Source organism: Anopheles arabiensis, chromosome 3 (assembly GCF_016920715.1).
Source record: "Anopheles arabiensis isolate DONGOLA chromosome 3, AaraD3, whole genome shotgun sequence".
In the NCBI taxonomy this organism is placed as follows: domain Eukaryota; kingdom Metazoa; phylum Arthropoda; class Insecta; order Diptera; family Culicidae; genus Anopheles; species Anopheles arabiensis.
The window spans coordinates 37,157,826-37,180,886 of NC_053518.1; the positions used below are offsets into that span (position 1 = coordinate 37,157,826).

The 23,061-nt window shown below is 41.8% G+C and overlaps 1 protein-coding gene and 1 long non-coding RNA gene across 2 annotated transcripts in view; one reads left to right on the forward strand and one right to left on the reverse strand.

Annotated features, from left to right (window-relative positions):
- Positions 1 to 23,061, reverse strand: part of LOC120904275 (nuclear receptor coactivator 2) — a 124,193-nt gene that overhangs the window by 93,010 nt on the left and 8,122 nt on the right. The gene's annotated exons all lie outside the window — the stretch shown is intronic.
- Positions 1,897 to 3,762, forward strand: LOC120904277. The gene is made up of 2 exons (XR_005739731.1): positions 1,897 to 2,290; positions 2,366 to 3,762. It is a non-coding gene; the product is annotated as an uncharacterized LOC120904277 (long non-coding RNA).

The window sequence follows — 23,061 nt, forward strand, 5'->3', positions numbered from 1 at the left end:
TATGATTTTTTTAAAAGCATACAAATAATAAATGTTGATTTGAGTAGTTAATATTTGTACAAACAAACAAAAACATCATACGTAAAAATACTTATATGCAACATCCGAACTTGAAACAAATGACTTTATTATTTTATAGAGTTTTTGGTTTCGTTACCATACAAAAAATCTGTTTAAAATGCCTGTATTACCCACACATTTGCAACAGTAAACACTTTCCCTGCTTTGCTGTAGCTGTATTTTGTTTCGCTCTTGTTCATTTCCAATCGTTCGTGCACTCTCCGCTCACCGATCAGAGCGTAATACAGATGCAAACAGATGCGCAAAAATCTAACCTACATGATATGAACAGGCTACCGCTAGCCGCCGAGCTGTTTGCTGCGGCCGGGTGATGGTGCACGCATTTCGCGGCACAGGTGTGTTTCTTCTTTGCTGCTTTATCGCTCTTGTACTGTCTTTACACTAGTCTACACACACACATATACACTACCCCGCTAAGGTGCATCTTCGTCACAAACGCAGAGAAAGAGAAGCTACCCACATCCCCATATGGTGTCGCTAGCAACCACCAGTGCTACCGCACACCTCGGAAGATCCGTCGACTAACAAGTGTACATAAAAAGCGCACACACAACACAAAAAACGGCAATACGAATAAGGCGTGCGCGCGCGCACGCTCGTACAAGGCAGAAAATAAAAATGTATGTCAAGGAGACGCAACGCGTGTGTAGACCGAGGCAGCAACGCCATGCTGCGGGGGGGGATGTGTGCAAAGTTGCGATACTATGCTGTCCCGCCGGTGTGTTAGTGCGCAGCGTTTAGCGGCCAGCGTAGTGTGCAGGAAGTGGGGGGGGGGGAGTGGCCGTGTGCGTTTGTTTGAAAACGCCACCAAACGTTCAAGCGCAGCTAGAAGCACATTGTTCGCGACGCAAGTTAGGGGTAGAATGCAGATTTTTTGTCGAACTCATCCAGGAATAATCCAGAAATATGAAAACAAAAAAATCAAATGAAAGGATTCTGCCAACAAGCTTACACCTTTCGCCAATCTACTTATACCTGGGATGTATTCAACTACCATAACCATTCAAAAAACTACATAACCATTGTAATATGATTAGTAGTTGTGCAAATTTTGTGATATCCAAGCAACAATCATAAAAAGGTACATTCAATCTAACTTTAAATTTGTTACTAAATTCTTTGCATGTTCATTGCAGTGCTTCTTCAATACCAATCGTATGAGTGAACTGATAGCGACATCTAGCGTTAAAAGGTTATAGCACTGATGCATAAGACGTTCTCTACTGTAGTGGGAGGTAAGGGGGATTGTTGTGAAATAACTTTAACACTAATACAGCTCTTTTTGTTTTAAATATTCGTTCGAATATACAATTAAGATGATAATTTAATCTAATCTCAGCAGGAGTAATATGTATTGTTCAGACGTGGCATTACTTTTATTATTTGTTACTAGATGTCGCTAATATATACAATTTAATTCGTCTGATAGCACCGTCATTTTGACTATCTTTAAGCTGGTACCAGAGTAGACCATTTATTGAGGAAAGTTAAGGAAACATGATTTCTGCAATAGCATTAATACTTGTTAGTTGAGTTTTTTTTATTTGTTAGTTGAGACCGATCAGTTCTCAAAGTCTATAAAATACTAAATTTTAAGTCACATGGACGTAAACGATCCACAACTTCACAAAATATAAGTATCAGTGTAGATACAATGTAAGATAGAATCTCGAATATCGTATGCACTAGTAGTAGCCATGCATCATCATCATCGTTTAAAGTAAATATGAAAATGCATAAAGTATTTTTAAATCAAAATTTAATAATTTTATCTTGTTCTTTTCAGCTGTCACTATTCTAAGAAATCAAACTCCATTATGGAATATCATCGATACCATTTTAACGGATCAAAATCATGAGTTGATATCCTACCTGCATATTGAAAACTGCACATGCAGCAACCCTGTCTGTATAAATTCCAGATTTCATAGAGCACAGCTACAACAACCTGTCGTACCGATATCGCCACCATGGCCATTGTCGTAGGTGAATTGATAAGGAGCCGACGTTGTGATGACGCTTGGATGATGATGACGATGCACCCGTTGCCCTGTCAACAGACGACCTTCAGCCCCCGACTGATAAGCAACCCTTAGGCAAAAAAGCACACTACCCAGTCACCCTGCACCCTGTACAGTTGACGCGGGTACAATATTATCCATTTCGCGATATTACCTGAACACGGCCGACGGCTACGCGACAGCCCACGGTACACTCCTGCGTGCATCCTCCCTTAGCTGGTGTGGTCTTGGTACCATAACCTATTTTCGGTATCTTTCGACAGGAGCCCGCCGTTGCAAAAATAGGTCACAAATTGGCACACAGTCGAAACGGACACAAACACAACCATCTCCGCAGCCGTGGAAGGTTTACTTAAAACCCTTAGATACAGCAAAGAATGGCTAGTGCAACTTCCAGCGTCATCTATCTGATGAGGACGGTGCAACGTAGTGGGTATATAAAAGTCTGTTTAATGATTCTGGGCTTTTTACCTTTTCCAGACAAAGCACGGACATAAGTTTTGCGAACCAGACATCGCGAACGAGCAGCGCGGTCCAGACAAAGTAAAGCCTTGATGATATGTGCCTTTGATTTAATGACGCATAGTCACGATGTCGCTTGATGTCGCCGCAATGTTAGGTGAGAACTCGCAATTCTGGCGAGAAGGAATTGAATGGGTAGCGCGAGAGTGGCAGTAACAAGAAACCACATGCTTCACATATTTATTGCTAAACACACAAGGTCAAGGCTCACAGACAGTGCTACAACGAAGCATTTCCGGCAGGTAGCTCGACGATGACGATCTATGATGCAGAGAGTTAGGTAAAAAAAAGTATGGCCTGCATTCTTCTGCAATAGATCATCACTCATACACGTATTATATTTAATGCTAAAATTCAACCCATCTTGAATCATTCAAAACATGAAAATTCAGAGAAAAAATGTATTCAAAAGCAGACTTGTAACAATAGAAGGGCAGAGTAAATGATCGCCCCAGCAAACGAGTTAGTACTGTGTTAGCCTGTCGCTTCATAATTATATATAATTCCAAACTATGAGCTCGCTGTAGGGACAGCATTTTCGCTAACCTCAAACGGGCTCTGTTCGGCTACGCTTTAATCTTCCGCACTGCCGCCACCTCTGGAGCGAAATTTAATTACGGAAAATAATAGAATCGAAATTGCATTAAGCCCCTCTGCATGCTATGGGCGGCAGTGTTCATTTTAACTCCATTGTTACATATAGATGCTGTGCCCGTGTGCTGCTTCTACTGCTGCTGCTCCCAAAAGGGTTTAGTCTCGAAAGGGTTTCGCTTCTGTCACGCCTCTGAGAGCCCTCTGTGATTCCGGTTCGACACATAATAGCTGCGGGAATTTTGCGTGCACTTTTGCAAAAATCAGATACCCATTTTGCCTCATCTTGAAGCATACCGAGGCACGCAACATTACACAGTGGAAAATTTTCTCCAAGCAAGCGTCCACAAAGACCGGGTAGAGGTAAACAACACCATCACACAATTAGCCGACGTGTGGGTTGCCATTGCCGCTTGTTAAACTCTTCAAAGACCTTTCTGGCAAACACGTGGGCAATAAGCTTTGTAAATAGGATAATTTTTGGCCCTATAATAAATATTTAAGCATACACAAACATATGTATTTTATACAATCATACATTTTTTTAGTTTTTCATACTTTGGTACATATGTTCCCATATAATGAATCATGTAAGTTTGACAACATTTTCAAACTTGAAACGGCTGCTGAACGTGTTAAAACAGGCTTTTTTACGATGTAAACGAAGTATCACCGTGGGAAATAACCTAAATCGTTTGCAAACACCAACGCAAAGGTCTCCAGAGATGATGCGCTTGTAACTTTATCATACCAACCATAAATCCTTGGTTCTTTTCTAATCCAACTCCCGAAATGCTCGTCATAACATTTTAGAACACAACAACCTTTCATTATTTTTTTTTCATGCCGCACACAAGTTCAATAAAAAGGGGTTTTTAATTACAGTTACATTAAAACATTTGCCATAAAAAAAAATAATTAAAAACAGTAACAGTTTTAAAAGTATGTACAGAAATCCATGTTTAAATACCTTGCACAATAGTTTACTAAAATGTTGTTAAGTGATTTATAACAGCATTAGATGTAACATACCTGAAAGAAAAATATAGAATGTTATTAGAATAAAGTTTGTAAGAGAATAAATAATGAAAATGTATCATATTGGTAAGAATTCTTGTAGAAATTATACTTAAAGTAATCTGCTTTGTCTACGATATCCGTATTACAAACAAATGAACAAAGAAAATGAGTATATCGTCTATTTCCATCGTTACATGCAAAGGACACATAGCAGTGTACCGGGAGACCCTGGCCTAGTAGCCTTCCACTATAGATTGGGTCGCACACCAACAGGCGCTTGCTGTTGCCAGGACCGTGCTACAGAGCCTAAAAGACAGTTTTCTTCGGTCGGTACAGTGCTGCCTGCTCCCGCTGTGGAAAGGATCCCCCCTGCTGCTGCCAGGTTACAACAACCACCACCACCACAACTACCACACACTGCCCAGAGGCCGGGGCATGGCAGGGAGGGTAAAACCGAACACACTTTGCCACTGGCGGCCGCTGTTCGGTTGATTGATTTCGTTTCGCCACAACACCGAACGCTGCAGCAGCTCGGGGGGCCATGGCAAGCCGTCCTGAGGCAGAGAGTACCGAGGATTGGCTGTCGTTAGCCAAGTGACCGATGGCCGACAAGATGGTCGATGGTCGACCGAGCCATGAAAGCATACACGTACGGCAAGCCAGAGCACAGCACCCAATCACGTCACGCTGCTGATGTTGTTGACGCTGATTGGGATTGTCAGTGGGAGCCACTTCGGCCGGGCCACCCCAGTGTGCGATAACGAAACATTTGCATTAGCGCAAAGTCGACAGGATACGGAAGCTGGCCACAGTCCTTTTCGCACATTGGAGCCGGTTGTAGCAAACACAACAACAGTAGCCGGGAGAGAGGGGATAAAGCTTCCAGAATAGTTGGAAGCATTCCGTATCATGAGAATGTAATTGCTTTGTAAAGTACAGAAGCACACGTGCCGTTAAATTTACCGTGCGAAGCCGCTAGAGAGCAATGAAATTGGTTTCTAGTTTGTTCATACAGAGCGATAGATGACGTGCAAATAAATACATGAATGTTTGAAAGTTTTATTTTGATAGCATGTGCATACACTTTGCGTGTGAATCCAAAAGCAATTCACCAAAATACCACGCGGAAGTCAATAATTAATATAACTTTCTTTACTTCCTCCTTAAGAGGTAAAATTTAGGATTGTAAATTTTAATTAAATTTAGTTCAGGTAGTCCCCGAGATACACTGTACATCTTATACGCGGATTCGGAGATACGAGGTTTACTAAATTTGACAGTTCTTTGAGCAAATTGCACTCATTTGACACATAAATTAGCAAAAGAAAAAAAAAATCTCTTCTAGTCGCATTTTATAATTCTTTCCAGAAGGTTTAAATTCGTAATATACAGTCAGAATTATACCAAATAATTGAATTATTGGCTAAAGCCTATCACGTCAAGCCAAATTACGCGAAAATGTTTGATATTTTAGCTGGAAACAGAGAAATTCAACTAACGCGATAATTCAAAATACGCGGTATTTTGCGCCCGTTTACGTTCCCCATTAATAGTGTATCTCGGGGATCCCGGAGATGTATAAGCTCTTAGCCTTCGAAACATTTCATCGCTGGTCTTAAATGCTTCCGGCTCAGCTTGATGACGCTTCAGCTTTAAAGAATGTAATTTAATTTTCCTGCGTTTTAAACGTTGTTAACTTACTTACTTACTAACTTTAACGTTGTTTATAATTTAAAAAAAAAGTTGTTAGCTACTTTCATGTTTTTACAGGGTATATCACACCAATAAACAACTGCCCATTTCATTTCTTTGATATAAAATGATGTTAGCATGTAATGACATGGTTTGATGAGTCTCACGATACACTAGTTAACTAACTTACAGGATCTACCAGTCCAATAAACAACTGTCCACATTTTTATAACAATAATCGTTTTGAATAAACACCGCTGTCTACCACTTGCTCACACATCAGATGGCGTAAGCTACTTTGTCCAATTTAATAACACAATTTTCGCTTTGCATTGTGGTTGTTGCAGTATTAACAAAATATATGTAATAATTTTCTGGAATGTATGGTTTATACTGCATATGTTTTGTTTTTGCATAATTTGGTTAAACAAACCGTGCCGAATCTGACAGCTCTGCAATCGAAAGCGAAAATTGTGTTATTAAATTGGACAGAGTAAAACGTTTAACGTTTACGTTTTACGAACGTTTAAAAGTACTTACACCATCTGACGTGTGAGCAAGTGGTAGACAGCGGTGTCTATTCAAAACGACTATTGTTATTGTTTATGAGTTGACAGCAAGTGGACAGTTGTTTATTGAACTGATAAACCTTGTAAATTAGTTATCTAGCGTAGCGTGAGACTCATCCAACCGTAATTAACATCATTTTATTTTATATCAAAGAAATGAAAACGCTTAAAGCCTAAGGACCTCAACGGCTAAATACCTAGTTATGGGGCACCGCTCGAGCGCAAATTCCGACTATAGTTCGAATTTTCTACTAGAAACAGACCATTTCTGTTTCACAAATAAACTTTTGGTAACATTTTTTTTTATTCAGGAGTAACGGTCCAAAAAGGCCGTATTGCTTAATTTGGTAACATTTATTTGCTACAAATTTAGGGATACACAATTTTATAAACTTAGATAAACATTTTAAAATCAAAACATTGATTTACAGTCAAATAATAATGACTTTCATAACTAAAAAATTTTCACCATTTGCTAAATAAAGAGATAAATTGTAAAGTTTAATTGATATAATTACAATATGTCTTCTATCGTAAAGTGTGATAAATTGCAAGCTAGAGCGCTTGTCATGCCATTAGAATAGAACCAGACGATCCGGATTGCAAACCGTGAGCTGTTTTGACCACTCCAGCAAAATTTTTACATACCTTCAACGCAATGAATTATACATTTCGTCTATGAACATCTATTCTGAAGTGAGGTGTGGTGGTTCTAAGTGATTCCACTCATACAATCGCTTATATTTGATAGTAACAGTAACTGTAGTAAATGAATGTAATTCTCGTTAAATGTTAACCACCACTTCAATCGTTTTAGATGTATCCTAAAACACATCTCCAACGTAGACCACATCTGAGAACGCCTCTAGCAGCCGCTCAAGAGCCACACGCTGGTGTTACCTTAAAATGACCAGTAGTCTTTTACATTCATCCACCGCCTAAACGTCCCAAATGACATTGAGGTACACAAAACGTATGATCGGGCCAGTCCTACCATTTCTGCCGTGGCGTAGCTTTTGAGGGCGAGGAAGTTAGAGACACACTACATGACATCATGGCGTGCGCTACTACTACAACAAACGCAACGCAGGCAACAATACTCTCTCTCTCTCTCTCTATCTCACGCCTTCATACTCAACTACTCCAACCGAGCACACGCCCTGATGAATGTCGAATTTGAAACGTTTCGGAACGGGTAGGACTGGAAATGCTGCTACGTGGCCGCCCAGTACGAATACCGAATGACATGCTAAACAGCCCAATTCCAAAGCCTCTCTAAGCGGCATACACACCTTATTACGATCGTGGCGGCGGCGGCGGCACCGGCACCGGCGGCATGCTTCTCTGCCGGTTTACACTGCACACACCACCGATTGCACGGCGAAAAGCATTACATTCATGCTGGCCCGGTGGAGTTGGGTGTTTGACTGTTCCTACCAAACCCACCCAATTCGGAAACCAATTTCGGCAGCCAAAATTCGCATACAGAAAAGGTGCCAGCAGTAGGCACTCAGTAGGCGTTAACGGAACTATTCAAATGGCTGTCATTAAAAAAGGGGCAGCAGCAGCCAAAGGGGCATTCTCGCCGTTGCTTTACCAATCGCTTTCCGTCGTTTTTCGGCAATTTGTTACACTTCGCATTGCAAAAGGTGTTGAGATTCGGTGCCGCATGAATGTAACACCGTGCTTGAAAATGCGTTCTCCGTAGCGTTGTCGACGGTTGAAAGCGCGATTTGCCATTGAAATTGATGACGTAGATGAGATTTTTGAAAGCGATACTTGGACTCCAGCAGTTGCATTACGAGGCACAATAATGTGTGATAAACGTTTACAGATTTAGCAACGGCTTCACTGTGATTAATTCATTTCGATACAGGACCACCAAAGTAACATCTAGAAGCGTTATAAACAAATGCACAAAAATAAAAACGTATATCGGAGGCTACTGATGCTCGATCGTGGAAGTGCATTTTAAATGATTTTATTAACAGTGTACAATTACTGTCAATAGTGAACAATCTCCAAAGATTCCGGGATCTTCAGGCAAGGTTTCACTTTCACATCATGAGTTTTGTGATTAAAGAATTGTGGATGGTATATGTTGCTTTTGAGATTCGCAATTTATAGGATTTATTAGGTGTTTTTATGTGAAGTGAGTTTTATATGATGCGAATTGAACTTTACGGCAACCTTTTTTGACAGGCACATTGGAAATTCTATCTGGATTACAAAAGTTTCCAAAGTTGTAAGAGCGATGCTGGTGAATAAAGGATGATTTAATGCTGGTTTCCACTGTGTTAAAACTATCCTTAAAAAAATTTTCAGCTTTGTTTGTTTTAGTTTGGTTGAATTATGTTTATGTATCCAACGGCTCGAGATTTGTTCAATAATGACAGCTCAACAGCCAATGACAGTTCAACTCAAGACAACTTCGCAAGACATTTTCTTAGTTGAAAGCCCGCAGAAATTAAAATTTATCTCATCTCAGTGCATTTGATAATTATTTTCAACCAACTTGTGACTAAAAACTTACAAGACTAACAGTGGAACAAAGATAAAAATAAAGCTCCAAGCTAAGGGACACTGCAGTGAACACTCTCGTGCAGATGCTTAAGAATGCAATACAATAATTGAAGACACACAATCTGTTCATTAGCAATTGGCCTAAAAAGTTCGCTTTCAATTTTAAACCCGCCACTCGTCCACGGAACAGACTGACAAAAAAAAACATCCGGCCAACTAAGAGTGGACCGACCGGCGCAGTTGTACTCTTTTGCATGATTTCTGCCGTTTTTTGTCCGTGTGATTTTTTTTTTTGCCACAAAAACCACCGCTCTTCTTCATCGCAGGACATTCTTCGGCGGCTAAGCCGCGATACACAAAAGCGAGAGCGCGCGCACCTGTCTCCTCCGAACGGCGACGTCACGAATTCGGGTTGCATGTACCAGCAGAACCGCGCGGCCGATACTACGCTGCGCGCCGCTGGAATAATGAACTAAATTACGGGATCCTCAGCAAACCCACTCGAGAACATTCAACGAGCAGCATAAGTACAGTTCACGTACGTACAGCCCCCATATCTTATCCCATTGGGCCCGTTGCTTGCTTTCCCGATGCTGCGTCCCCTGCACTCACTCAAGCGAAGCACAACGTCGAGAAAACCTGACACTCTCCCGCTGCTCTGCGTCACCGTGGAAACAACGGCCATGCAGGAGTATTTTTCGGTGTCCCTTCCCGGCCACATCCACACCTGATTATGATGATGATGGACTTCTTATGTAACTCTTCTCAACCCCCACCCTCTCTCCCCATCACTTAACCGCCGCTGCACGACGTAGCAGCAGGCTCTATCCTTCTCAAGTTTCCCCGACGCGGGCCGAATGTTGTTTTCATCCTCCTTTCGATACGTTCGGACCGGATGAGGAGTGGCCAGCGCGCAAAAGCAGCACTCTACCCCTGCTAACCCAAGCCCAAGCATCATTCATCCAAGCCTCATCCAGATTTCTGCCAACAGGAAGGCAACAGCAACAGGAAAGAATACACAACACATGAAGAATGCGCTGCTTGACGCTGCTGCACGTGCACACGAATTTTGTGCAACTTCAAAGCGAAACGAAGAATAATCGCTCATTTTCTTCCTTCTCTGCTGCCCTTTCTACCAGTAGGACTTCCCTCATCTGACACACACACACGCACACATCAATGTAATCGCACACATTTTTGTATTTGTGTGATTCATTTCAATCCATAAGCTCAATGGACTGTTTCGTCCATCCCGGTTCGTCTCTTAATATGTTTATTTTTTAATTTTTGGTTCTTTTGGTTTGTTAGAAAGATCTTTTAATAGATCAAATAGAAACCCCTTGTACATTGGCAGTAACGAGTCAAGGAAAACTATGTAAAAAATTATACATGAATTGAATAGAGTAGCTGTAATTGCAGATAACTGGATTATTGTACAAAATATGGTTAAAAGTGAAATTGACTAAACGATTGTTGGACCCGTCTTCTCCGTCGTATCAGTATCAACTTAGCAACAAATTATCATCGCCACAGCGCTACGCTACTCATTCCACTCAGTGAAAACGCTAGGAACACAACCAACAACCCAGGCTAGGGCTCTGGTGAGTGTAAATGCTTCAGCCAAGCAAAAGCACAGCAAAAAAAACGAAAGATGAAAACAGCGCGTAAAACAATACCATAAAATTGAGCTTTATGAGCATTCAATGAGCGCAATTAATTTGCAAAGATGCGAGATGGTGGAGCTTCTTTGTTTTTGTTTTGTTTTTGCTTCATCTGCAGCATGGCGGTGTGTTTCCTTTCACTGAAACATGCACACCTAAGCGCACAAGCACCATCACTGCGCTTTGAATGCACATTTCACATCTTTGCCAACCGCCACCAGCGGGTTTTCGCTATCTTTGGCAAGTGCAGTCATTTTTTTTAAATGGTGAACAACACAGCTCCATAACACACTAGCCGGCGTTGGAAGTACTTTTGATATCTAAACTTTCCAATCGAAACGAGCGCAAGTGAAATTAAAAGCAATTTTCCTCTCACTGCGCAAGCTTTGCATTCAACCGGTAACCGGACAACTCGAACAGTTTCTAATCTACAGCTAAATAGTTGAATTTTTGTACTCGGTTAAGGATACAAAACTGTAAAGAAAATGACAGTGAGATTGATTTTTAAGAGACAGAACAAAACGTTAAAACAAAAGCGATAGAATTTCGAATGGAAAATAGGCTGCAATCAAACGAGGTAAAACGGTGAGAAATTGAACTGATTTACCTTTTAAAATGAGCATAAGTTGAATCATGAGTTGAATCGTGGAAATGATCTAGAAAATGCAAAGTCAGCTCCAAGTGTTAAGTGGTGAATTACAAACTAATGTTTTAGAAATGAAAACTCGTTACAATATTTGCAACATCTCAGAGATTCCGAAATAATTTGCCATCATTTTCCAACGACGTCATTTTCTATTAATATCTACTGCTTCACTTCTGGGGTGGCACGATGATTGTGTAAGAAAATTGAAACCAATTGCCAACCGCTTGTTCCTAGCACAAATCATCCGCTGGAGAAAGAAAGACCAAAGGCCATTGCATCGGATATCTCGGTGACAGCAGCACTTGAAGTTTTAGCAAACCAGTTACTAGTCGGCAATGGGTACAGCATAATTTTTGCGCAAACATGTTGCTAACTGTCCTTGCCTCAAACCCGTGCCGCTAAATATCAATCTCCCGGCTGCAAGTGAGTCTATTTTTGCAACTGTACCAGCAGAGGTTAAAAGTTCATCGGTTAAATGATAAAAATTAATAAATAAAGGAACAGGGAGGTGGAGTACAGAAGTTCACGCCTTAAATGCCACTGACCCACCAGAGCACAAATCAATACTCGATTGGAAAAGCATTTGCATGCGATTGAACGAGACAATCAACCCGAAACAACAGTGGCATTGCAGCAGCATGCACCCGAACACAACAATTTGCAACGAGTTCCATTCATTACATGAAAGCAACGTAATGAACCGCTGACATTCGCCAGGAAACGTGCTAAATCTGCGTGCTTGATAGCTTTTACACGGAGCACTCTGTGTAATGCGGTAGGACTGATTGGAAAAATTAAGTACACACACACTATTCGTCAATTATTGGTGGTAGAAATAACCACCCAAGAATAACAGCAACATGATGGCAAGTTTGTATCCAACTCGCGTCACAGCAGTAGGCTGTTGGCCTCATATTTAGTTGCGATTGTACTGCATTTATTCAATGGAAAAATGTAATATAATGTAATGAAGCATTAAGACCTTCCTCGATTTTTATCAATTCCTCTTCAGTTTACTCGACAAAATTGTTGAAGTAGAGGTTTAGCATCAAATTGTTCTAGAAAAAATCGATGAGACGCAGATGGAGAATGTTGAACCGGTTCATGTACTAGGGTGTCATATCGAAATTCTACTAATATGGACGCATTTAGTTTTGGCGTCATTGTTTGCCACTGAGGAGCCAGTGGACGCGAATTCTGCTTCCTGATATGTTGGTTCATGTTTCCCAGGAACTTTTTAACTGTTTGGCCGGTTGCATCGATATCCAGGCCAAGCTAACGCACCAATGTAGCCACATGTCCTTCGGTCAGCTGCTTTGAGGCCTCAAGTCGCTCAAGGTAGTCAGCCATTAGGAACTAGGCGTTCCTTCGATGTTCTGATTGTTGTGTGATAGTGTCAAGCAGTTTTAGATGCCGAAACAGTCTTATAAGACGTCCACAAACTGACCCACGGAGTCCATTCTAGACGCTACGGGGTGGCTTATTTATATGGAGTTTAACAGTTGCAGACTGAAATCATGTCAACACACACAAATCCAATTCCACACACAAATCTAGCCTGCAATTTTCAGTCTAGATTATTCTAACCTCAAAGCTAGAAGTAGATTCGAGTACTTGCTCGAAAAAATGCCACAACAAGGTCGTGTTTTCATTTATCCCAAGGTGCATTAAAGAGATTCGGTGGTGGAATCTAGCATCAAAATGTATGTAGACCAAGTGGTCTCATAGCATGTTTTTTATAACTAAATTTGAACGCCACTTTTTGACAGAACTAGTGAAAACTTTTGCTCAAGCGGGTTTTCTGGTAGCTTGAAGGATACACAAAACATTCTTAAAATCTTCATTCAGAAGCCGCAATAATAATAAGCCTTTTAAATACACACACCTTGGGATAAACCCACCTGTATATTATACCCCCTTTGATAACTGCTCGAATACTGCTCTACCATGCGAACAGCTGACAGGCTGAAATTTCAGCCTACGAACTTAAAACGAAAAGGGGCTCACGGTTAGAATTTGACTGTTAGAGGTGTCAAATTTTGTCTGCTGATTCATGGGATACTATTATTCAAAGTGGAATTTACGGTTCGTCAGTGCGGGTTAAGATAAAACCTTGAAAAAACGACAATTGGTGTCCACTTTTTATAATGCAAACGTAATGAAAAAGAAAAGACACACAAACCGATCGGAAGAAGATTCATCATCTTGATACATAGTTCATAGTTCAAATTAAAGTTCCGAAATCATTCATAATCCTCAACGATACAAGAGAGGTTTTCCCAAAACATAGTTGAACGCAATTTGCATCAACTTACAAGCAGCACGAATAATGAACTTTTCTCCTTTGCAACCGCCAATGAGATGCAACGTCTTCAGCTTCAGTTTTCAAAGATCAATAAACCTTCCCTTACTGCACACACACACACATCGAATTTGTGTGTGAATTCTAGCGCATGGGTGCAACAAGACTCCGAAAAAAAGCCACAAGAGACTGCATTCAAACATCTTACCATCTTGCAGCGTGCGCTCATTAGTGGTAGAAAACAAATATTTGCACGTCAAAGACAAGCGCGGGGCGGAGGATTATTTGCACCTAATTTGCAACCGAATCCTCTCCATCGTCGCTTTACACACATCGCTCTTACCAGGGGGGGGGGAGGGCAAATACGCTGAAACGTTCTGGCAAACACACAGATCATACAGATTACTGATATGTGAAGACAAATACGCAGCAGTAGCAGCAGCAGCAGCATACGCCCAAACCCGGTCCGGAGTTGCTTGCCTAATCATGGTAGGTAAACCACGAGCGAGTAATATTGGTAAAAAAACCCCTCCGATCACCACAAGGGTTGAAACGTGATGCAAAAATGCATTACATTACCCAACCCCGCACTTTGATGCACTATACAGTGTTTGTGTCTGTGGGAAGAGGCATGTGATTAGGAAGATACCAGCGCGATTGCGAGAGCATCAACTCGGTTGCTGATGAGTTGTGGTTTCGTTCTCCGATTCTCACACACGAGAAGGCTGCATACATGCGTGTGCCACGATTGCGAAGAGATCATATAGTTTCCAGTATGGCTCTTATTAAAATATGCACACAGAGCACAGTGCCAAGGCACACGGCGGAGGTTCCGTTCCTGGAAACTGTGAACGCTTGAAAAAGGAGGAAACTAATTTCCCAACGCAGCAGCAGCAGCACAGCACCCACAGAACACTATAGCCAATGTGCATATTGTGCAATTTTGTGCAACTGCATCACGCCGCTGCGGTTAAGGTGTTATTGCGCCGGGTTGCATTATATGGACCTCTTCTGTTCCCGCGGTTTCCTCGTTCCTTCGCACACACACACACGCACACATGCACAAAGCTTCTACACCATCAACCCGGCAGTCTTATCCAAACGGTGCCTCCTCCTCATATCTGAGCGCCGAACGGAACCATGATACACGATACACAAAATGTGCGGTAGCGAGCGCTGGGCGATGCTTTAGGACAGAACAAAATAAACACAAAGCATAATCACAGCCGCGTGGCGCGTTGTTAGGGGACTGGTGGAGGATATTATGTGCGAGCATTTCAGCAAGATGATACAAACGCTACCTAAGACATCGGGGTTGGTAAAGGCAACGTGAAGGCGTACGATAAGAGGAAAAGCTTTCTTCCAACACGAACACAACGGAGCATCGAACAAAAGGCCAACACAAGAAAGAAAAGGAAAGAAAAACCACTCTGCATACACTTTTTGATGAAGGGAACATCGGGGGTAGGGATTTTTGTTGTTGTTCGGAACAGATTAGCGTCTTGTTAGTGAGATGTTTTATGGGGAAATAGTAGAAGCAGCAACAACGTCATGCCTTTATTAGACGTGACAGCAGCGTTGAGCTTGTACAATTAAAGCTAAATTAATTTCATTTTCATGTTCAGACGTTTCGATACAAGTGCAAAAAAAAAAAAAAAACACGTGTAGATCAAGTTGATCCAATTTTTTTTACAGTATTTAGCAGCAAACGAAGAACAATGTTGAGTATGATTTTCGCTAGCCTAAGCATAGATTATTCCATGCTTATAACGCAGATCAAGCGAATTAAAAACCATTCCATCCAATAACTATCAAACTCAAACGCTCAAACGCAGCGCTCTTCCAGCTCCTGTCCATGTGGTTACGTCCGCTTTGACGGCTGGCTGGGGGTTTTTACCACTGTGTGTGCGGCGTTGTTGCCCACGTAGATCTTTTGGGGTTGAAGCTGGGGAGCGCTTCAAATCTTGTTCCCATCGCTCTTCCCCCGAGCGCTCACCCTCGACCAGGCGAAGAAGGCAATCATCCACAGCGCAAAAGGTAGCATTAAAACCGTGTCTTTCGCAGCGGCCCTACCAACACGCACACACACCAACTATCGCGCATGGTGCAGGCAAACTACTACACCGCTAGTCGCGCCGCGCTACACACTTATGACGATTACTACCACTATTCTAGCAGTTGAGCTATCGCGTACGCGTGTATACACGGGCCGCGAGAATCGCAGCCGCCGCGTGAACTAACCACGGACACACACCGGTAGTCGCAGCAACAAACTTGCGCTGGCCGCGCGCGCTCGCTTGTAAGAGTGTGTGAGTGTGTGCGTCAGACTACATCACCGTACACTACATCAGCGGCAGCCCCAACCTAAACCATCGACCTTGCGGCACAGGTCCTTAACACGGTTTTGTGCTCCGATGTTTCTCCCTGCCGACACAGCGGAACAACAACGGAACGGAACACGACGTCGCATCATCATCATACAAGAGACGAGGTACCAAAACACACCTCTCTATTGCGTCTTGCGGGAAGATTCTCTCTTTCTCTCTCGCGTTCGTTTGGTCGTTCTTTCTTGCCTCGCATCATATGGCCCCACCGTGTCAGTTGAGGTGGGCAAACCAGCGCTCGAGCAGGCAATGAGAGAACCAGTCTGCTGGGTCGGCCTAAAATTGCTGTACGGCAGAGTTGTCAAACGCACGACGGTACAGCCCCGAATCGTGATCTCACATGACCCCACGTGCAGAGGTGATAGAAAAACACTTCAATAACACGGTTTCTAACAAACTGGAATATAGCATTGATCATCGTTCCTAGTCGTAAATTGGTAACTGACTACCCAATACAAGGTTTTTCATATCATCTGATAAGGTAGGCATACTTTCTGGACTCTGTGTGACGTTAAGTAAACATGCATGCCTTGTTTGTGATTTGAAATGAAGACATAACGGTGACAAGTTGTCCAGAAAGTGTGCTATAACAATCTGCATCGCTAAACAACCATATATAGTCGTTATAATGTCATTACAAATGATGTTTGAAATTGGGCCAAATGTAAACACTTTTTACTAATCGTGAAAACTATTTGCTTAGTTTCTTGTATAAAGTGACTTTGGAGCTCAAACAACTACCTAAAAAGGATCATAAATTAGGTTAAAATATAAACTTGCTGTATAACATCAGACTATTAATCAGCAATTGCTTTACAGTAGAGATGTACGCAATGAGTAAGATTATAGGGCCAACTATATGACTCGAGTATTAGAGAAAAAGTGTCTAAAATGCTAATTTTCTATTATGATCCGTGTTAGATAACTCGATTTGTCTCTAGTTTGTCATATCTAACTGAACGAAGAACATTTGCATTACCTGACTGAAACGGAGACCGTTTGTTGACTAACAGCTTACCGTTAGGTAAAAGCTACGGAAAGCGTTTTGTTTTACTGTTTCGTGTCTGTTCATGTAGAGGGGTTTTGTTTGACACTTTTTTATTTGAATCAGGTAATCGGCACTTATGTGTGTGAGTTGAATCTAAAGAATGTATGGATTCAACTCAGCAACAAGAGTGAACACGAAACTTTAAATTTTTTAAATTTTTTTAAGACTCAATCTTAATCCGAAAGTGAATGAGTTAAATTCCTAAACTAGTCGATCTATCACAGTTATGTGACGTTGAGAATCAAAGAATATTGATGATGGAAATATTAAATCTCTAAATATTGATGAGATTACGCATTACTACAAATATATTCAAATTGTCGTTTTATACAATATCAAATTAGACATAGTCATTAGACATGCTTAAAATTGCCTGTGTAATTCTTCTATTTGGCGTAACGTCCTAAGCGGACATGCCGGCCCATACAGGCTTTCCTTAATTCATTACCACGTAGCCGGATAGTCAATCCTTGCTACGGGGGGACGGTCAATTCTAGGTTTCACACAGCTCCTGTTGTGTTTGACATCCCTGGCGGCAAGCGTTTTTGGTGTCTTGTCGATTTCCTGCTTGCTCTGTTTGATCGCAGTTCGTTCAGATTTCTTACGCGAATAGGTGGCCTAATCGCGCTGGGCTCTTTTTTGTATTTTAAGCTTGGCATATTTTTGCCCTCTTATTTCGTGCCACAACTCATCGCTGAGGCGAAAAACGATTCGAGAGACAAGAGGCAAACGGTAACAAAAAATGAAGCTGATGATGAGCGATGACCAAAACGGAACGAAAACTATTGTACCGCAAAATGGTCGTACAGTTTGTGAGTGGGAATTTGATGTTCCCGGTTCTTGGACGTTTTTTTCTTACATTTTTTGTGCTATTGACATGCGGTCACCACCACTTTGCCACAAGCCTTTTAGCAGAGCAGAGCCTCGGGAAAAGATCGCTAAAGTGGAATAGAAATACAGCAGCAGGCTGTAAACACACACAGGCACCACAAACCCGGACAGAAAGCAGACCCGGGAGGAGTCCTATGCTGGGTGGAATTTCAGGCCGAGCAGCAGAACACACTGCCGTAATAACATACAGCGTGGATTGGACACGTAAGTAAATAAATACTGGCAAAACTTCCACCACACACGGTGGAGAGAACGCGCTAGAAGAGCCGCTGCTACACACAGACACGACCGTTCGTTCGCTTTGCAGCATTGCTTTTTGCTTCATTTCGCATCCAGAGGGCACACACCAAGCAGCCCACGGTGTCTTCCTCCCCCGTCTTGGCCTATCTGCTCGCACACACATGTTTCGTTATTGCCCGCCGTCTCCGATGTGCTTCGGTGTCTAATCGCGTGTGGAGCGCGTAAGGTGCAACTAAGCAGCACAGCGTTACTTACACTGACGAACAGCAAACATGCACAACACACACACACACACACACACACACATGGCCCGGTTCGGGCACGGCCGCCAAAGATTAGAAGGGCATGTTTCAGCGATTTCAGCGGGGCAAAACGGTATCGATGTGTTGGTGGTGCATGCTACCTTTCGGCCAATTTCCCATATGCTGCTGCTGCGTGTTCTTGACGTTGGCTTTGACCCTGTGTCTGCCACCGAAGGTTTTGGGAAATGGATCGTATAACATTTAGAACCATTGTGTGCGCTTGCACCGGGGGCGCTGCTGCACCGTTCAAGGCGCTTTTTGGCCATCATAGCCCCGCCGGCTGGCCGTCGATGAAGTGCGATTGATAATTTGTATTGCAAACTTTTAAATAATCAGCAAATTATAGGATTCATTATTTTTTTGTATTATTTGAAATTTCTGCGTGATTTGCAATTTGCTGGATCTTTTGAATATTATAATAATAAGATTATTTGTATCACTCTCTTCTTTTTACAGGATTTTTCACATCGTCCAATTAAGTTGTCATACTTTCTGAACTCTGTGTGACATTAAATAGTGAATCGAAGTTGACAGATTATGCTATAACGCCTCAAAGTGATCAGAAAGTGTTCTAAACGTACAAGAACCTCTAAAACACTTCAGATATTTGACATTTTCCAGACGCTTCTAACCCAAACGATTAAATTATATAGGAAACTGATATTTAATCAAGATACGAGTTCTAATAATTGGAATACACCCACAAAGTGTCAAAACAAATCAATCAATCTGAATTCTAAATCAATGATACTTTTTTCAAAACTCTTGTAAATTCAAATTTCAAATTTTGTCTCACATGTATAAAGAATATTAATCTTTGATTGTTTATAATTCAGTAATTATTGCACAAAGATAACTGAAAAACATAGCTAAAAATCGGATTTAGAAGCTATTGGTATAAGAGTAGTTAAATACATGATTATTGAAACAAGTACATTTATAAATTTTCCAAAAAATGGACAAAGATAACTGAAACAAAGTGCAAAAGCTTGTATGAAGCAACTCTTTTGACAATAATGGTTAAATGAACGGTTATCAAGATAACTGAATTTATTGATTTTACAGCTATTGCTTAAACTTGCTTAGCGATCAAGTCTAAAACAAGAAACGAAAAGATAAACAGGTTACATTTATCTCTATATAACAACTTGAATGTTGAGAGATTGATTGAATTCAAAGCAAAACAATAATGCTTGCAAGAAAAACGAGCAATTATAAAACAACAAAAATCAGCAGCAAAATATAAAGTTGCCTTTAATATAAACTAATTATATATTAATAGACATTAGAAAAAGCATACAAAAACAAAAGTGAGCCAATAAAGAACCGCAGCCATTTTGTGCAATACCATCAGCGGCAAAAACAACAAAAAATCCCATCCAACATCCAAATATTCAAACCCATCTCAAACATCATTCCGTGACAACAACAGAAAAATAATTAAGACCATAAAACAATCGCCTGACGGGGGATGGGTTCAACACATCAGCAGCAACAACAACAACAAAAACCGCATAGAACATTCAGTTAGGGATTTTTATTCCACGAATTCGCGGTCCAAAACTGAAGGCATTTGTGTTATATTCCCGAATTGCCGAAATCCACCCTAAACACAACAACGAAGCATCACACACTGACGCTGCTGCACCCAGGAGAGGAGGATCCGGCAAACAGAGATGCAAACAAAAAAAAAATTTAGTAGCACAAAAAATTGCTTAGCAATAAAGAATAACAACAAAAAAATACGTTGCCCGAAACACACACACACTTACAGGGACGATCTGCCACAGTCCCTGACGACAGGTCGCGGAGTGGTGTGTGGCGGCGTGCAGCAGCGCAGCCGGAATCCGGCGTGAATCGAATGCGCATGTTAATATTATTTATGGTGGCAGTTTTGAAAGCGGGCAAATAAAACAACCAAAGCCAAAAAGCCACACAGAGTGAATCATGGCAGCGCATGGCAGAGGGAGCAAGAGTTATATGGGGGTGTAAGGTAGGGAACACCACCATCCCCACCAGGGCCGGGAATGCTATTCGCTTCAACACAGAGCAGAGCGCAGATACGGAAAGGAGAAGGAGGAGGCGAAATTGAACCGAATAGATGTGAATTGCTGCGCTCCAGGGCTGGAAGAAAACGGCTCATCAAACCGTGCGAGAGAGCATGCGATGCTTTGCCGCAGCAACACCGTGCAACGATCGATCCACGTTGCAGTGCAAGGGAGGAGGAGGTTAGATGAAATTGAAATAGAAAGAGGGGAAGAGAAGAGACCTGCAAGGGTGGTAGGATAAAGGTGAAAAAATAAAACCATACTCTCCGTTGGCCAGCGTCAAGAAGCGATCGCGCTACAGAACAAAAACAACGATCCAAAAAAACGCAGCTGCTAGACTTTGGGAACTGAGAATGAAGCCAAACCGCGAAAAGATCATAGCAACAGAAGAGGAATAGAACTACCCCAAGGGAAGCATTAAAGGTGAGTTCCGAAGAAGGTTCCTGCGATCGAATGGGTTGAAGAAAATGATTTATTCTTATTAGATTGCAGTTTTATTGTATTATTTCCTTAATTATTTAATTATAAATTCGGTTCCTTTTCGGGGAGGTGGTCCTAACCCCACCGCGCCCGAAAGCACCACAAAGAGAGAGAAGGAAGACTGAGTAACCAATAACGGAAAACGAAACCAAGCAATGCCAAACAGCGGAAGTGTGGGCTGGAAAAGCAAGCCGCGGACTGACTTGCACCACAACTGTAAAGGTGTTTTTAACAAATCAATACGCGCCAGAGCCTAAGGCACCGCACCAAATCGATCAAGACCGGGACCGGGGTTGGCAGCAAGCTTTGAAATTAACGTCAATATGCAACACATTTGCACGTGTGGAGGAATTGTGGCTATAATGTAATATAATAATACACGTTTCGATCTAAGCCCGATCTAACCTCGTGCTTCGTCAGAATGCTATATATTAATGTAGTTCTTGTAGCCACAGCAGCAGCACACCGGCCCAATAAAAGATTACCATAATTAAAAAGTTCGCCAGAGTTGCCGCAGGAGGAGAGTTGGCAAATTAAATCACCACAAATAATCCAGCGATAAAACAAAAACTGAATCGAGCGAAACCAAAAAAAAACAACGAAAGACGGATCTCTCCCTCACCAGAGTCGATGATGATCGATAGTCTTGCGTCTTGCGTCTTCTGTTTCTTTCGCGGCGTTTTTTCTTCTCTCTTTTGTGATTCGGCTCCCCTCTGATCACCATATTTAGAAGCGGGATATAAAAATTGCCCAAATTGAATTTACGACACACACCACATCGGCCATCAAACGCTCTCCGGACACACGAAATAATAAATGAACCGACTGACTGACTGAGCCCCGGGTCGTTCGTCGCGTCGTTTGTGCACGCATGACGACGGTGGTCTGTTTCCTGTTTTGAGCACCCGTCTGGGGGGAAGACGCAAAGCAGGAACACACTTTTGACCCGGTAGCAAATGCTGACGACGACGGTGATCATGATGATGATGAAGTTATACCGAACATCTATTTCATTCCGGTCGGGAGGGATTGGTTTAATATTATGCATAATACCATACCCGGCTCTGGAGCAGGTGAACGTTGCCAGTACGGGAGCCGGCTACCCTCAGTAGTTGTGTGTCTTCTTGCCCTACACACAGAGAAGCTGGTTTACGAAAATGTAAGCCGCATTATTTCAAGCTCGAATCATTTGTCCAACATTCCTCAAGTGCCGGAATGATCCATGAATGGAAGATGAACTAAAGCGGCGAACGCCCTTCACACACAAAATAACAATTGTACAACCTGTTACTCACCTTAGCTACCAGCCACGGAGCATACACGATAGCTGCTCGATGCTGGCTACCAGCAGCAGCACCAGCAGCAGCAGCATAATTTGAGCCATTTCGGAGGTTGTTAGGAAAAACCCTTACAGCACACACGCCCGACTACCAAGCCCCAGTAGTCTACAACAATCAAACGCGCTAGGCAGTAACTTCTCATCACATTGACCCAAATAAAGAAATAGTGTTTGTGTGTGTGTATGTTGTTTAGCCAGCTGCTGGAATATCAATGAGGCCTGGTGTGTCTGGGATCGTATAGTAGGAAAGTGGAGTGGAGCTCTTCGCCGGGTAAACGGTCACTTGGAACAGTTGGAACAAGCTTTAACAGCGTGCATGAAAAGCTGAAGATGTTTCTAAATACTTTAAACTATAATTTAATTCTTCGTGAGAAATGAACAGATCTAGGCTATATTTTATATTGTGTGGAGCAATTTGAAATGTTTGATTCAATTTGAAGTGTATGGATATAAAATTTAGTAATTTATTGTATGTGTTTTTAATTCTTATTTGATAAAAGTTGAAGTTTAAGACTACATCATTAGTCACCACCTCTAAGATGTTTTTCAACAGCTGTCGAATGGTGTATTTGCTCCATAATGAAATTTCTGTTCTTACACATGATTTTCAACACATCACAAAGAACTGTCCAACTCGATCTAGCTTGAGACATGTTGAAAATCTTGCTGAAGAAATTGAAAACTATGATGGATATGACATA